At 37.5% G+C, this 15,980-nt stretch overlaps 1 pseudogene; it reads left to right on the forward strand.

The window, feature by feature from the left end:
* The window catches only part of LOC100688359, a 39,337-nt pseudogene extending 27,028 nt beyond the window's left edge, over positions 1-12,309 (forward strand).
* Positions 12,310-15,980: the final 3,671 nt, after the last annotated feature.

The following is a 15,980-nucleotide window of genomic DNA, read 5'->3' on the forward strand; positions in this document are numbered from 1 at the left end:
TGTAGAATTAATGAAGGATACTTAGATTGATAATAGATTACTTTCTTGTGTATATAAATAAATACGAAAGCTTTTATTTTTTGGTGAGTAATTATTGAGAGATTTCTATTTACTACATATTATTTAGGATAAATATATAGAGTGTATTATATAGAATAAATTACTATTTATTAGGAACTTACAATCTAGAATGAGAAAGCCAGAGCACAGAACTGCAGGTGTTAAGTAGAATTAAAAAGAGGTTTCTCGACAGGTGACCTGGCGGCCGAGGGCGGCGGGGGAAGGGGCGGCACGCGGGCAGCTGGGGGCCCCGGCGTTGGAGCAGGGGCGGCTCCGGTGGGGAAGGGGCGGCGGCGGCCGAGGCGTCACCTCCCCCTCCCCGTGGGGCCGGCGTGGGGAGCTCCGGGGCCGTCCCGGGGCGGTTCTGGGGGGCGTCCGCAGGCGTTTGTTTGAGGGTCGGCGCCGCCTTCCCCGCGGGACGGCTCCTGTGACAGACGCTGCCGCTGGGCCGTTTCCCAGGGCGATCACGGAACCAGGTGGCCTTCCCAGCGGCACTGAGGATTCTGACCACGTGGCGGCCTCTCCACTACTTGGTCACAGAATTCCCGATCCCAGCACGGGAGAGGGTCATGCTCCGGACATGAAGATCGAAAACCTACAGAGGCGCTCAGGACGGACCTGATCACCGCAGTGAGGCTGCATGACTCCTGTCAGCTGAACCCAGAGGAGTACTCTGTGCGGGCAGGTCCCTGGAGACAGGAGTGGGAAAAAGGGGTTCAGGGGCCAGCGAGCCCTGGGACCATCCCTCAGCCGGTGACCAGGCTCGTGTTCATCAGGCCCAAGAAATACATTGTGTCGCCGGGCTCCGAGCCTCCAGAGTTGGGCTCTGTCGATATCCGGACCCTGAGCGACAGTGTGTGTCATTACGACCTCAACGACATGGATGCTCGGTGGCTGGAGCTGACGAATGAGGAATTTAAGGAGATGGGAATGCCTGAATGAGATGAATACACCATGGAAAGGGTCCTAGAGGAATTTGGGCAGCGGTGCTATGACAATATGAATCAAGCTATAGAGACCGAGGAAGGCCTGGGATCAAATACGATGAACATGTTGTCTGTGATGTGTACTAGTCACCTGACGGTGAGGACGGCAATGAGATGGTGTTCGTGACAAACGCAACACCTGTGCACAGCAGGCCTGTTACGGAATCCTCAAGGTGCCGGACGGCAGTTCCCTCTGCCGAACATATGCCCTGGGGGTTCAGCCAAAGTGTTTGCTGTGTCCCAAGAGAGGTGGAGCGATGAAGAATACCCACAGTGGCACCAAGTAGGTCCATGTCAGCTGTGTTCTGTGGATCCCTGAGGTGAGCATTGGCAGCCCCGAGAAGATGGAACCCCTCAAGAAGGTGTCTCACATCCCCAACGGTGAGTGGGCGCTGATGTGTAGCCTCTACAACGAGAAGATTGGGGCCTCCATACAGTGCTCTGTGAACTTCTGCACCGCCTTCCACGTGACACTTACACTTGGTGACTTCAATGTAGCACTTTCTACACTGGATAGGTCTTCTAAGCACAACATCTCCAAAGAAACAAGAGCTTTAAATGATACACTGGAGCAGATGGATTTCAAAGATATTTACAGAACTTTACATCCAAACTCAACTGGATACACATTCTTCTCAACTGCACATGGAATTTTCTCCAGAATAGATCAATACTGGGCCACAAATGAGGCCTTAACTGATACCAAAAGATTGGGATCATCCCCTGCATATTCTCAAACCATAATGCCTTGAAATTAGAACTGAATCACAAGAAGAGATTTGGAAGGATTTCAAACACATGGAGGTTAAGGACCATCCTGCTAAAAGATGAAAGGGTCAACCAGGAAATTAAGGAAGAATTAAAAAGATTCATGGAAACTAATGAGACTGAAGATACAACCATTCAAAATCTTTGGGATACAGCAAAAGCAGTCCTGGGAGGGAAATACATCGCAATACAAGCATCCCTCAAAAATTGGAAAGAACTCAAATACAAAAGTTAACCCTACACCTAAAGAAGCTAGAGAAAAAACAGCAAATAGATCCTACACCCAGCAGAAGAAGAGAGTTAATAAAGATTCTGCAGAAGTCAACAAAATCAAGACCAGAAGAACGGTGGAACAGATCAACAAAACCAGGAATTGGTTCTTTGAAAGAATTAATAAGATAGATAAACCATTAGCCAGCTTTATTAAAAAGAAGAGAGAGAAGACTCAAATTAATAAAATCATGAATGAGAAAGGAGAGATCACTACCAACACCAAGGAAATACAAACGATTTTAAAAACATATAATGAGCAGCTATATACCAATAAATTAGGCAATCTAGAAGAAATGGATGCATTTCTGGAAAGCCACAAACTACCAAAACTGGAACTGGAAGAAATAGAAAACCTTAACAGGCCAATAACCAGGGAGGAAATTGAAGCAGTCATCAAAAACCTCCCAAGACACAAAAGTCCAGGGCCAGATGGCTTCCCAGGGGAATTCTATCAAACGTTTAAAGAAGAAACCATACCTATTCTACTAAAGCTGTTTGGAAAGATAGAAAGAGATGGAGTACTTCCAAATTCGTTCTATGAGGCCAGGATCACCTTAATTCCAAAACCATACAAAGACCTCACCAAAAAGAATTATAGACCAATATCCCTGATGAACATGGATGCAAAAATTCTCAACAAGATACTAGCCAATAGGATGCAACAGTACATTAAGAACATTATTCACCACGACCAAGAAGGATTTATCCCCGGGATGCAAGGCTGGTTCAATACTCATAAAGCAATCAATGTGATTTATCATATCAGCAAGAGAAAAAAAACAAGAACCATAGGATCCTCTCAATAGATGCAGAGAAAGCATTTGACAAAATACAGCATCCATTCTGGATCAAAACTCTTCAGAGTGTAGGGATAGACGGAACATGCCTCAACATCTTAAAAACCATCTATGAGAAGCCCACAGCAAATATCATTCTCACTGGGGAAGCACTGGGAGCCTTTCCCCTAAGATCAGGAACAAGACAGGGATGTCCACTCTCACCACTGCTATTCAACATAGTACTGGAAGTCCTAGCCTCAGCAATCAGGCAACGAAAAGAAATAAAAGGCATTCAAAAGGGCAAAGAAGAAGTCAAACTCTCCCTCTTCGCTGATGAGATGATACTCTATATAGAAAACCCAAAAGCCTCCACCCCAAGATTGCTAGTACTCATACAGCAATTAGGCAGTGTGGCAGGATACAAAATCAATGCCCAGAAGTCAGCGGCATTTCTATACACTAACAAGGAGACTAAAGAAAGAGAAATTAAAGAGTCAATCCCATTTACAATTGCACCCAAAAGCATAAGATCCCTAGGAATAAACCTAACCAAAGAGGTAAAGGATCTAAACCCTAAAAACTATAGAATACTTCTGAAAGAAATTGAGGAAGACACAAAGAGATGGAAAAAATATTCCATGCTCATTGATTGGAAGAATTAATATTGTGAAAATGTCAATGCTACATAGGGGAATTTATACATCTAATGCAATCCCTATCAAAATACGGTGGATTTCTTCAGAGAGTTGGAACAAATTATCTTAAGATTTGTGTGGAATCAGAAAAGACTCCCAATATCCAGGGGAATATTAAAAAAGAAAACCACAGCTGGGGGCCTCACAATACCAGATTTCAGGTTGTACTACAAAGCTGTGGTCATCAAGACAGTGTGGTACTGGCACAAAAACAGACACATAGATCAATGCAACGGAATAGAGAACCCAGAAATGGACCCTCAACTTTATGGTCAACTAATATTCGATAAAGGAGGAAAGACTATACACTGGAAAAAAGACAGCCTCTTCAATTAATGGTGCTGGGAAAATTGGACATCCACATGCAGAAGAAGGAAACTAGACAATTCCCTAGCACCAGACACAAAGATAAACTCAAAATGGATGAAAGATCTAAATGTGAGACAAGAGTCCATCAAAATCCTAGAGGAGAACACAGGCAACACCTTTTTGAACTCCGCCACAGCAACTTCTTGCAAGATACATCCATGAAGGCAAGAGAAACAAAAGCATAAATGAACTATTGGGACTTCATCAAGAAAGAAGCTTTTGCACAGCAAAGGATACAGTCAACAAAACTCAAAGACAACCTACAGAATGGGAGAAGATATTTGCAAATGACGTATCAGATAAAGGGCTAGTTTCCCAGATCTACAAAGAACTTATTAAACTCAACACCAAAGAAACAAACAATCCAATCATGAAATGGGCAAAAGACATGAACAGAAATCTCACAGAGGAAGACATAGACATGGCCAACATGCACATGAGAAAATGCTCTGCATATCTGGCCATCAGGGAAATACAGATCAAAACCACAATGAGATCCCACCTCACACCCGTGAGAATGGGAAAAATTAACAAGGCAGGAAACCACAAATGTTGGAGAGGATGCGGAGAAAAGGGAACCCTCTTACACTGTTGGTGGGAACGTGAACTGGTGCAGCCACTCTGGAAAACTGTGTGGAGGTTCCTCAAAGAGTTAAAAATAGACCTGCCCTACGACCCAGCAATTGCACTGTTGGGGATTTGCCCCAAAGATACAGATGCAATGAAACGCTGTGATACCTGCACCCCGATGTTTCTAGCAGCAATGTCCAGAATAGCCAAACTGTGGAAGGAGCCTCGGTGTCCATCGAAAGATGAATGGATAAAGAAGATGTGGTCTATGTATACAACGGAATATTCCTCAGCCATTAGAAATGACAAATACCCGCCATTTGCTTCTACGTGGATGGAACTGGAGGGTATTATGCTGAGTGAAATAAGTCAATTAGGAAGGACAAACATTATATGGTCTCATTCATTTGGGGAATGTAAAAAATAATGACAGGCAATAATGGGGAAAGGAGAAAAAATGACTGGGAAATATCAGAAAGGGAGACAGAACATGAGAGACTCCTAACTCTGGGAAACAAACTAGGGGTAGGAGGAAGGGTGGTTGGAGGGGGGCAGGGGTGACTGGGTGACGGGCACTGAGGGGGGCACTTGATGGGATGAGCACTGGTTGCTATTCTATATGTTGGCAAATTGAACACTAATAAAAAATAAATTTACAAAAAAAAAGTGTTTCTCATACTTAGGGATGGATAACAAAGTGTTTAATAAATGGTGTTGAAAAAAAATAAATGGTGTTGAAGAAGGCAATTAGTAATCTTGGGAAAATAAATTGGGTTCATGTCTCACAAAGAATATCAGGAAAAGTTTTAAATCAAATACATAAATATAAAAAAGGAAGTAAAATATATTAAAACAAATTGACAATTTTAGTTATTTTAGAAAGGAGATTTTGTAAAATTCAAAATCTAAGGGTCATAAAAAGGTAAATAAATTCAATAAAAATTTAACATAAAGGCATCTTTATGGGGGAAAATATTATACAATCTTAGAAGGCAAATACCATAAGTTGGAAAAATAATTACAGATTTTATTATAGAAAACAGGCAATAGGGATGCCTGGGTGGATCAGCAGTTGAGCATCTGCTTTTGGCTCAGGGTGTGATCCTGAGATCTGGGATCAAGTCCCACATCGGGCTCCCTGTGGGGATCCTGTTTCTCCCTCTGCCTGTGTCTCTGCCTCTTGCTGTGTGTCTCTCATGAATAAATAAATAAATCTTATAAAAAAGAAAACAGTCAATATAGGAGAGAGAGGTTGGTCATTGTGGGGAAGGAATAGGTAGTCCACTGAATTTGTGATATGCAGTAATTTAGTGGAGAGAATAACATAGACACAGCATAGAAGAAATTGGCACACATTTTCTCTTGATTCTTTCATTGAGTGAAAACCAGTGTCTGTAAATTGTGAAATTCAGCAAGGCTTGGCAAAGAACAACATCAATAATTATCAGAACACAGTCAAGGTCAGGAGATGTTCAACTTCTAGCCCATGAAATTGGAGAACCCACCATGAATACTTGAGACATTCAGTGGATAGCCAGAGATCTTAGTAGTTTGCACCTTCTACAGTAATGTTTATTTCATAACTGAGCCAATAGAGTGACCAAGCTGACCCTCATAATTTTAAATGCCCCCTAACAAAGTTAGTACTCTTAAGAGAAGATAATATTATTCAGATGCTCTACAACATAATGTTAATGTGAATAAAACAATTAAACTAGAAGACAAAGAATTTCAAATAGTTCTAACAAATATGCTCAAAGATTTAAAGAAAATTACTAATATCAGAGTGAGACAATTGATATGTTTAGTTGAAGAAACAAATGGAACTTCCAAATGACAAATAAATATATGCAATGAAAATTTCACTTGATTGATTTATAGCAGATTATGTACTGCAGAAGAGAAAAACAATTGACTCAGAAACACAGGTATAGAACCCATCCAAAACAAGACAGAAAGAAAAGAAGAAAGAAAGAAAGAAGAAAGAAAGAAAGAAAGAAAGAAAGAAAGAAAGAAAGAAAGAAAAGAAAGAAAGATCAAAACATTACTATCCTAGTAGAACCATATGTATAATAGGACTAGAAGAAAGGGAGAAATGGGACAAAGCCTCAAAATTATCAGGGAGTATTATTTCCAACATAAAAGCATACAATCAATTAACTAAACATTTAATCAAGCCTAAGGGTGGAAAGAAGACAATTTTAGACATTCATTTATATCATCCAGAGTTAAGTTTCACAGAAGAGAATCTATTCTGTCTAGTTTATGCATAAAAAGATTAATGATAGGGAAACCTGGGTGGCTCAGTGGTTGAGCATCTGCCTTTATTTATTTATTTATTTATTTATTTATTTATTTATTTATTTATTTTGAGCGTCTGCCTTTAGATCAGGGTGTGATACTGGGGTCCTGGGACTGAGTCCAGCATCAGGCTCCTTGCATGAAGCCTGCTTCTCCTTCTGTCTGTGTCTCTGCCTCTCTCTCTCTCTCTCTCTGTCTGTCATAAATAAATAAATAAAATCTTTTAAAAAAAGATTAACAATAGATTACTAAACTGCCTAAAAAGTATTGGAAGTGCTGATAAAAATTAAATTTGCCTTTAATAATTTCTATTATTATTATTATTATTATTTTACTTAAACTCAAGTTAGTTAATATATAGTGTAGTATTGGCTTCCAGGGTAGAATTTGGTGATTCATCACTTAAATATAACAGCCAGTGCTCATCCCAACACTGCCCTTCTTAGTGCCCATTACTCATTTAATGCATCCCCCCATCTTCCTCTCCTATAGCAACCCTCAGTTTGTTCTTTATAGTTCAGAATCTCTTATGTTTTGCCTCCCTCTCTGCTTTTAGTTTATTTTAGTTTTCCTTCCCATCCCCTATGTTCATCTATTTTGTTTCTTAAATTCCACATATGAGTGAAATCATATGGTATTCGTCTTCTCTAACTGATTTATTTCACTTAGTATAATACACTCTAGCTCCATCTACATTTTTTTTTCGGTTGTTATTTTTTTTATAATAAATTTATTTTTTATTGGTATTCAGTTTGCCAGCATACAGAATAACACCCAGTGCTCATCCGGTCAAGTGTCCCCCTCAGTGCCCGTCACCCAGTCACCCCCACCCCCCGCCCTCCTCCCCTTCCACCACCCCTAGTTCGTTTCCCAGAGTTAGGAGTCTTTATGTTCTAGCTCCATCTACATTTATGAAAATGGCAAGATCTCATTCTTTTTGATGGCTGAAATATTCAATTATATATATATCACACCTTCTTCATTCATTAATTGGTCGATGGACATGAAGGCTCTTTCCATAACTTGGCTATTGTTGACAGTGTTGCTATAAACACTGGGGTGCATGTGCCCCTTCAAATCAGCATTTTTGTGTCCTTTGGATAAACACTTGGTAGTGCAATTGTTGGGTCAGTGGGTAATTTGGTTTCTAACTTTTTGAGAAACTTCCATACTGTTTTCTAGAGTGTCTGTACCAGTTTGCATTCCCACCAACAGTGCAAAAGAGTTTCCCTTTCTCCACATCCTTGCTAGCACAAATTCTTTCTTAGTTGTTAATTTTAGCCATCCTGCAGAGTTTTAGGTGACATCTCATTGTGGCATTGATTTATATTTCCCTGATGATGAGTGATGTTGAACATTTTTTTATGTGTCTCTTAGTCTTTGGAGAAATGTCTATTCATATTTTCTGCCCATTTCTTACCTGGATCATTTATTTTGGGGTGTTGATTTTGATGTGTTCTTTATAGATTCTGAATCCAAGTGTATTAGCCAATGTTCTCCAGAAAAACAGAATCGATAAGCAATTAGGATGTATATATAGGTGTGTGTGTGTGTGTGTGTGTGTGTGTGCACGCTTGCGCGTGTGGAGAGCGAGAGAGATTTATAACAGAATTAGCTCACACAATTAGGAAGGTTGACAAGTCCCAAGATCTTTAGGGTGAGCCAGCAACCTGACCTAGGAAAGCCAATGGCACAGTTTTAGTTTGCAAGCTGGCAGGTTCAAGACCCAGGAAGAGCCAATGTTTTCATGGTTCAAGTTTGAAATCAGGAAAAAGCCACGATCACAGCTTAGGCAGGAGGAACTCTCTCTCCTTCAGGAATGATTGACTTTTGTACTTTTAAGATCTTCAACTGATTGGATGAGGCCCACTGACATTAGAAAGGGCAATTTGCTTTACCCAGTCTATCAATTCAAATACTAATCTCATCCGCAAGTATCCTCACAGATACATCCAGAATGCTGTTTAACAAAATGTCTGGGTATTCCATGACCCAAACAGGTTGACATATAAAATTAACTATTACACCAAGTCAAAAAAAACAAAACAGGTAAAAATAGCTCAAGGGAGCTATTTTTGCAATCTGAGAACACTGCCTTCTCATTTGGAAAGCTATCAGTAACAACCAAAACAGCCAAAGTGTATCCCCTGCCTTACTTCTCAACTCCAAATTTTATGTTTGTCAATTCATCATATTCACCATGGTCCACTTCTATGATATTTCTTATGCATATACATGGATATAGCTTCCCATGCATAACCTTCTGGAACTACCAACATCTACAAGCTCTTATATTACATGATGCAAACATCTCCCTGATGCAAACATAAATATGTTCATTGTCACTCTAAAAGGAGATACTAAAATCTTTAGACATGGAATCTGTTTATTACGTGCATTCTTCTCTGTTCAGTCAAAATCCCAACTGGATAACCTGTACCCTATGGAATAAGCTATAGAAATAACCACAGTCATTGCATAACACAGTATAAAATAGAGAAAATGAAATGAGGAAAGAGGAAAATGTAGAAAATAAAAGCTTTTACTATACCCTTTGTTTTTGTAACTGGCCATAAAACTGCAGTTTTTGTTTGTAACTTTCTCATTTCATTATCTATTTCATATTACCTTTGCTCTCAACCATGATTTTTTAAAAGATTTTATTTATTTATTCATGAGAAACAAAAGGGGAGAGAGAGACAGAGACAGAGACTGAGAGAGAGAGATAGGGAGGGAGGGAGAGAGAGAGAGAAGTCAGAGACACAGGCAGAGGGAGAAACCGCCTCCATGCAGGGAACCTGCATCGCTCCCAGGGTCTCCAGGATCACGCCCTGGGCTGAAGGTGTTGCTAAACTACTGAGCTGCCCTTTCAACCATAATTTTATCTTGCCAAGGTTCTTTTTTTTTTTTTTTTTTTTTTTTTTTTTGCCAAGGTTCTTTATAAGCCTGAGTAACCAAAACTTTATTCTTGAAAAGGTCTGAGCCCTTGAGAGTCATTTCTGTATTTAATTGCTGTAAACTTCAAATACTTTTAAGAGTTGATCTCACAGTGCTGGACAATATCCTTTAGATACAATATATTCCTCATTGTGTAGAATCAAATCCAATTTCTTGTTGATCATCTGGATAAATATCCCGAGTACGTATCCTTTTTTCTTCTATTTCAGAGGCATGAAGGATGCATTTTGAAAAGGTGGCAGTGTGAACATTCAATTCAAAGCAGCAATTGTTTTATTGTATGGTGGAAGAATTTCTTTGGAGATGTTAGGTCCTCTGAAACTGGAAGAAAAGTTTTGTCAGGGTATAATAGAGAAGTGCTCCAGTCGTATTTTTAGATAACCTCTTACCTACCCAGTATTTTCATAAAGATCTTTTAAAAAATAATGACTGTTCTATCATAAAAGCCTATGAATATTAATGACTCTTTTAAGTACTTTGTGGAGCACCTGGTGGCTCAGTAGGTTGAGCATCTGCCTTGAGCTCAGGTCATGATCCTGGAGCCCTGGGTTGGAGCCCCACATTGGACTCCTGCTCCTTTGCCACTTCCCCTGCTTGTGCCCTCACTCTGTGTCAAAGAAATAAATAAAATATTTTAAAAGAATAATGTACACTGAGGTCTCTTAGGGACATACATAATAAAATGAAATTTAAAATTATTTATTTGATAATACAATTTGTTTAAATTGAGGTAAATTCATGAAAAAATCTATAAAGATCTTAAGGGTCGAATTCTATATATTATCTTTTATACTTTCTTTTTCTTAAATACAGAAATTTTAATTTTATATGGTAGTAATTATTTATATACTAGTAATTTTTAAAAAATATTTATTTATTTATTTATTCATGACAGACACAGAAAGAGACAGACCGACAGACAGAGACAGAGACACAGGCAGAGGGAGAAGCAGGCTTCATGCATGGAACCTGATGCACTCGATCCTGGGTCTCCAGGATCACACCCCCCCGCCGAAGGCGGTGCTAAACCACTGAGCCACCAGGGCTGCCCTATACTAGTAATTTTTAAAGTCATCTTTAATTGTGTTTCACATTATATCCTACTTTAAAATAAATTCTGTTTTATACTTTAATTTTCTGTGCAAGGTCTAGAAAAAAGAACATTTCTGAAGTAGAATTTCACTGGTGCAATTGATGCTATTTCCTTTTATCATCCTAGATTGGGATGTTTAACTTGGCACTATTGGCATTTAAGACCTTTTAATTTTTTTTGTTTGGGATGCATTGTAGAATGTTTAACAACAGTCCTGATCTCTACCCATTTGATGCCAGTAACCATCTCCCTTCATCCCCCTCACATTTGCAAGTTGTGACAATTTAAACTATCTCCAGATATCTGTCCCATGGAGGGGCAGAGTTATCCCTGGCTGAGAACCATTGCCCTACATTTAAGAAGAATTTTAGGTCACTCTGAATTGAAATTTAACTATTAGAATAAAAATCACTATAACATGATGTAGAACACATTTTGTATTTTTAATTATGTTACTTCTTATTGCTAGTCTGTGGATTATTGTATTAGGATGTCTTTTCTATGAGGGAGTATTGTTCTATATTAGAAATAATTTTATTAATAGTTCTTCTTGGGTTTCAAGAAGACCTCAAATGAGTAAAAGAAATTAAATAGTGGCATGGCACAAAAGGTACGGTTTACAGCAAGTTTTTCACAAAAATTTGCTGGTGAAACATTAACTTGACTTGATTCGCTCTCCTGCAGGCTTTTGTGAATTTTGAAATGAGTTAAGTGATTTAGGGTTGCAAAGAGAAGACAGAGATGAAAGAAAAAATAAATCCTTGGAATTTTGAAAATCAGAATCCTAGTATTAATTACCCAGACTGAGATATTCAGGAAGCTATTTAGTGAGTGTTGCCTCAGTTATTATTTCAACTTACGTGTTTGTTTTTCTACTTACCCAAGTTATGGGACTTTATTTAGTCAATTGGTCATCAAAAAATAAGAGGTGTCCAGAACACCTGTGTGGCTTAATTGGTTAAGCACCAGATTCTTGGTTTCAGTTAGGGGCAATATCTCCTAGTTCCCAGGATTGAGCTCTGTGCTCAACAGGGAGTCTGCTTGAAGATTTTCTCTCTCTGCTCCTCCCCCATATTCAGTGGGCTCTCTCTCTCTTCTGCTAAATAAATAAATCTTAAAAAAAAATAAGAAGTGTCCTTTTGGGAAATGTTTTAGGACAAAATGTTTTCTTGTGAAAAAAAAAAATGTTTTCTTTTGTATGTAAAAATCAGGTTTTTCTACTTAACTTCAGGTAATTTCAATGTAATAAAAATCAACATGGCAAGAACAAAGGAAAATTTCAAGTCTGTTTACTTCTCATATTTTAATTTTCAATCCCCCAAATTCTCTTTAGAATCCAAAGTAAAGAGGAAAAACCTAAAATGCAAAGTGATGCAACTAGCACGAGAGAGGCTGCCATATATGCCCTTTTGGTACGCTGTAGTTTTTCATCCGACTTAGACCAGTCACTTCTGTAAAGAAGCAAGGAAAAAAAAAAAAAAGAATCTAGGCAGTAGGCAGGGATGGGATAAGCAGATATATACCTAAATCTGGATTATATATGTATGGTGTGTGTGTGTGTGTGTATGTTTTGGTGGTGATGTCCTGAAATGTTTGTTATAAACTTAAAATCACCACCACTACCTATTAATGTCTCTTCTGCAACATAGAGAAACTGTATTTTCCAGAATCTCTTTTCTAGTAAAGTTCTAGACCAGATTTAACCAAGTAGAAGCACTGAATGACAATTTGGAAAGCTAAAGCAGAGGAGAAGCTAATATTCTCTGGATTAAGTTCTGACCAAACACATGAGTGGTTGTGATATTTACAGAAGTTCCAGGGTAGCTCCTGAGAACAATTCACCTTGGAACTCTAGCCTAAAATAGATCCCCTGATCCCTTCCTCTACCTTTGCTGCCTCATTGTTTTCAACAGATCAAAATCTTAATGCTTGAAATATATAGAGTACCTTCTATTTTCCTGATATAAGATGTGTCTAAATAGTTTTAGAAATTATGACAAAAGGGTAACTAAAACCATAAAGTATTATCCTTGCCTTATTTTTTTTATAATTTAAAACATCAGCAAACTTTTCTTTAAAGATGTTTTTATAGCATGTTTAGGTTTACAACAAAACTGAGGGAAAAGTACAGAGATTTCTCATATATTCCCACATACATAATCTTTGCCATTATTGACATCACTCACCAGAATGGTACACTTCTCTTTTTTTTAAAAGATTTCCTTTATTTATATTAGAGAAAGAGAGAGAGACAGCAGGGGAGAGGGACAGAGGGAGACAGAAAAGGGGAGATGCAGACTCCCCACTGATCACTGGGTGTAGAGTCCCACATAGGGCTTGATCTCATAACCCTGAGATCACAACCCAAACCAAAATCAAGAGTGGGATGTTCAATCTACTGAGCCACCCAGGTGCTCAGTATTGCCTCTCATATTAGGTGTTCTTACTACAAAACAGCAGCAACAACAATAAAGGGACATAGGGGACTTTTGGAGGTCATGGTATATCTATTATTTCCTGTTAATGGTTTCATGGTTATATGCGAATGTCCATACTCAACAAATTGTACACATGAAATATGTTCAATTTTGTGTATGTCAATATGATTCAATAAAATGTTAAGAAAAAGAAAAGAAAAATTAATAGAAAGAGACCCAGAAACACACATATATTGGAACTAGAAATCAATTGCTTTAAAATCATATAAAGGAGTATATTTGAAACCCAAGGAATTCTCTGAAGCTTGTCTTAATGCTTATGTATTTGAAGGTAAATTAATAGGAATTTCATATCGTTCCAATACAGGCAAGACCACTAAGACTCAGATATTTTTAGTATGAAATTTTGATGCAACCTACCAGGCAAAGAAACCTAACCAAATTGGGCACCGGCTGAGGCATAGGGAACATGTAATGATTGATGGAAGAAGGAAGTTAAATATATAGTACATACATGTTTTCCCTCCCATTCACTAATCCATTTTTGAATTGAGTATTAACCAGTTTTCCACTCTTTTACACTTGACTTTTTAAAAAATGTAATATTAATTTTGGTTAATGCAAACAGGTGAAATTTGAACTAAACAAGAAAATTAATTTATTAACAAGAAATAAATATAGGACTGAACTATGTTTCTCCTTTGGGGGAAAATGCTGAGAACCCTTTCATTTTTTTAAATTGGCTGTAGTGAAGTACAACTTATAAATTATAAAATTTATCAAGTTTATAAGTAAAGTTTGATAAGTTTTTACAAATACAATGTATAACCACCAACAAAATACATGAAATCTTTTTGTCACTGGAGAAGTTCCTTTTTGGTAATATTTTTCAAAAGTCACACAAAAATAGAAGGATGTTAAAATCCCATAGGCAGGATAAAAAATGAATGAGAATATGTTGTGTTGTTTTGTTTTGCTGCCAGAAATCATGATCTTTTCCTATATACAAAGCAGACTTTTAATTCTGAAGTTCTAATGATGGCTAAAATGTCTTTCCACTCCTTTGCTTAACTGTAAATTTTACTGTTTCATAAAAATTTGATATCATTTAAATATTTTTCATTTTCAAGATATATGATGGCAAAAGACAGTCTATTTAGCAACCTCCTTGCAAGTTGAGTGTATACACTAAGTAGTATTAAATGACAAAACATTTTCCTAATAAAAAAGCTTACTTGCTTATCACATTGACTAACAATGCAGATAAAGCATTTTTGGTTATTTTTTAAATTCGAAATAAAATCACTTTGGTTGATAATCATATTGATATTTAAGATTAGTTTAAGTTATTTCCATTAATCATATTACTTTGCTTTTATGTACTCTTTTACTGTTATTCACCTCATCTTTAAAATAACCTAGTAAAACTAATATTTTGTCTGTATTTCTTTGAATTTATTTTCTTTTTCTTTTTCTTTTTGTTAAATAGGTTCCATGCCCAGTGTGGAGCCAGCCCAATGTGGGACTCATAACTTATAACTCTAAGATCTGATTTCAGATTTGAGCTGAAATCAAGTGTTGGATGCTTAAGTGACTGAGACTTTTAGGTACACCCCTGTGTGTATATTTCTATACATTAGTTAAACTAAGGCCCAGAGATATTATTTAACTTGAACCACTTTTATGAAATGGCAGAGATATCTCTCAACATCTGGTCTTTTTACTCTAAATATCATTCTAGTCTACTAGGATGCCACATTTTAAATAAGTAATTAGTTATTGATTATCATATTAACCAAAAAAATAAAATGCAATGACTTTGTGGATTGATTGCAATAAACCCTAAGATATCTTTGATATAAAATTAGCATCTCCAATGATTTGGCTTGCAAAATATTTCAAATCCTATCTAGTATATCATTATTTTTGAAGATTTTTGGAGTGAGAGAAAATGCCTATCATTTCATTTAAAATCTATCATATTTTTTTTCCCAAAGTCCTCTACTTCATGACTCTGGATTTTTCTTTTTCTTCTTTCAGTCTTTGGCCCTACCTCTTCTGATTTCTTTATTACCCCACACCCTAGTTTTTATCTAACCTACTAAATCAGCCCTGAAGACTCACAACTTACTGGGGCTTAAAACATATCTGAAGAAAACTATATACTGAGCAAGTATATCATTCATACCAGCTGCTAAAAATGTAAAAAATACCCCACATGTAACTATATCTGAGGGACACCTGAGTGGCTTAGTCAGTTAAGTGTCTGCCTTCGGGTCAGATCATGATCACAGTGTCCTGGGACTGAGTCCCACATTGGGCTCCCTGCCCAGAGAGAAATCTGTTTCTTCTTCTCACTGTCCTTCTGTGACCTCCTTCTCTCTCTCTTAAATTAAACAAATAAAATCTTTAAAAAAAATAATTATAACTGGAAAAATAATTATCACTTCTATTATTTTGGAAATTCATGATGGAAGTATTTATTTGCTTAATAAGTATTTTTATTGGTCCTCATCTTTTCATTTCTTTAGAGTAGGAGCAGCAGGCATCATTTAACATTACTACCAATCTAAATAAGAATATTGTATTTATCTTTGTTGTGTAACAATATTGCCACAAACTTAGCAGCACATGTTTATTATCTCACAGTTCCTTTTGGTCAGGACTTTGAGGACATCTTAGTTATGTAC

The sequence above is a fragment of the Canis lupus genome, chromosome 21 (assembly GCF_011100685.1).
Source record: "Canis lupus familiaris isolate Mischka breed German Shepherd chromosome 21, alternate assembly UU_Cfam_GSD_1.0, whole genome shotgun sequence".
Taxonomy (NCBI): Eukaryota; Metazoa; Chordata; class Mammalia; order Carnivora; family Canidae; genus Canis; species Canis lupus.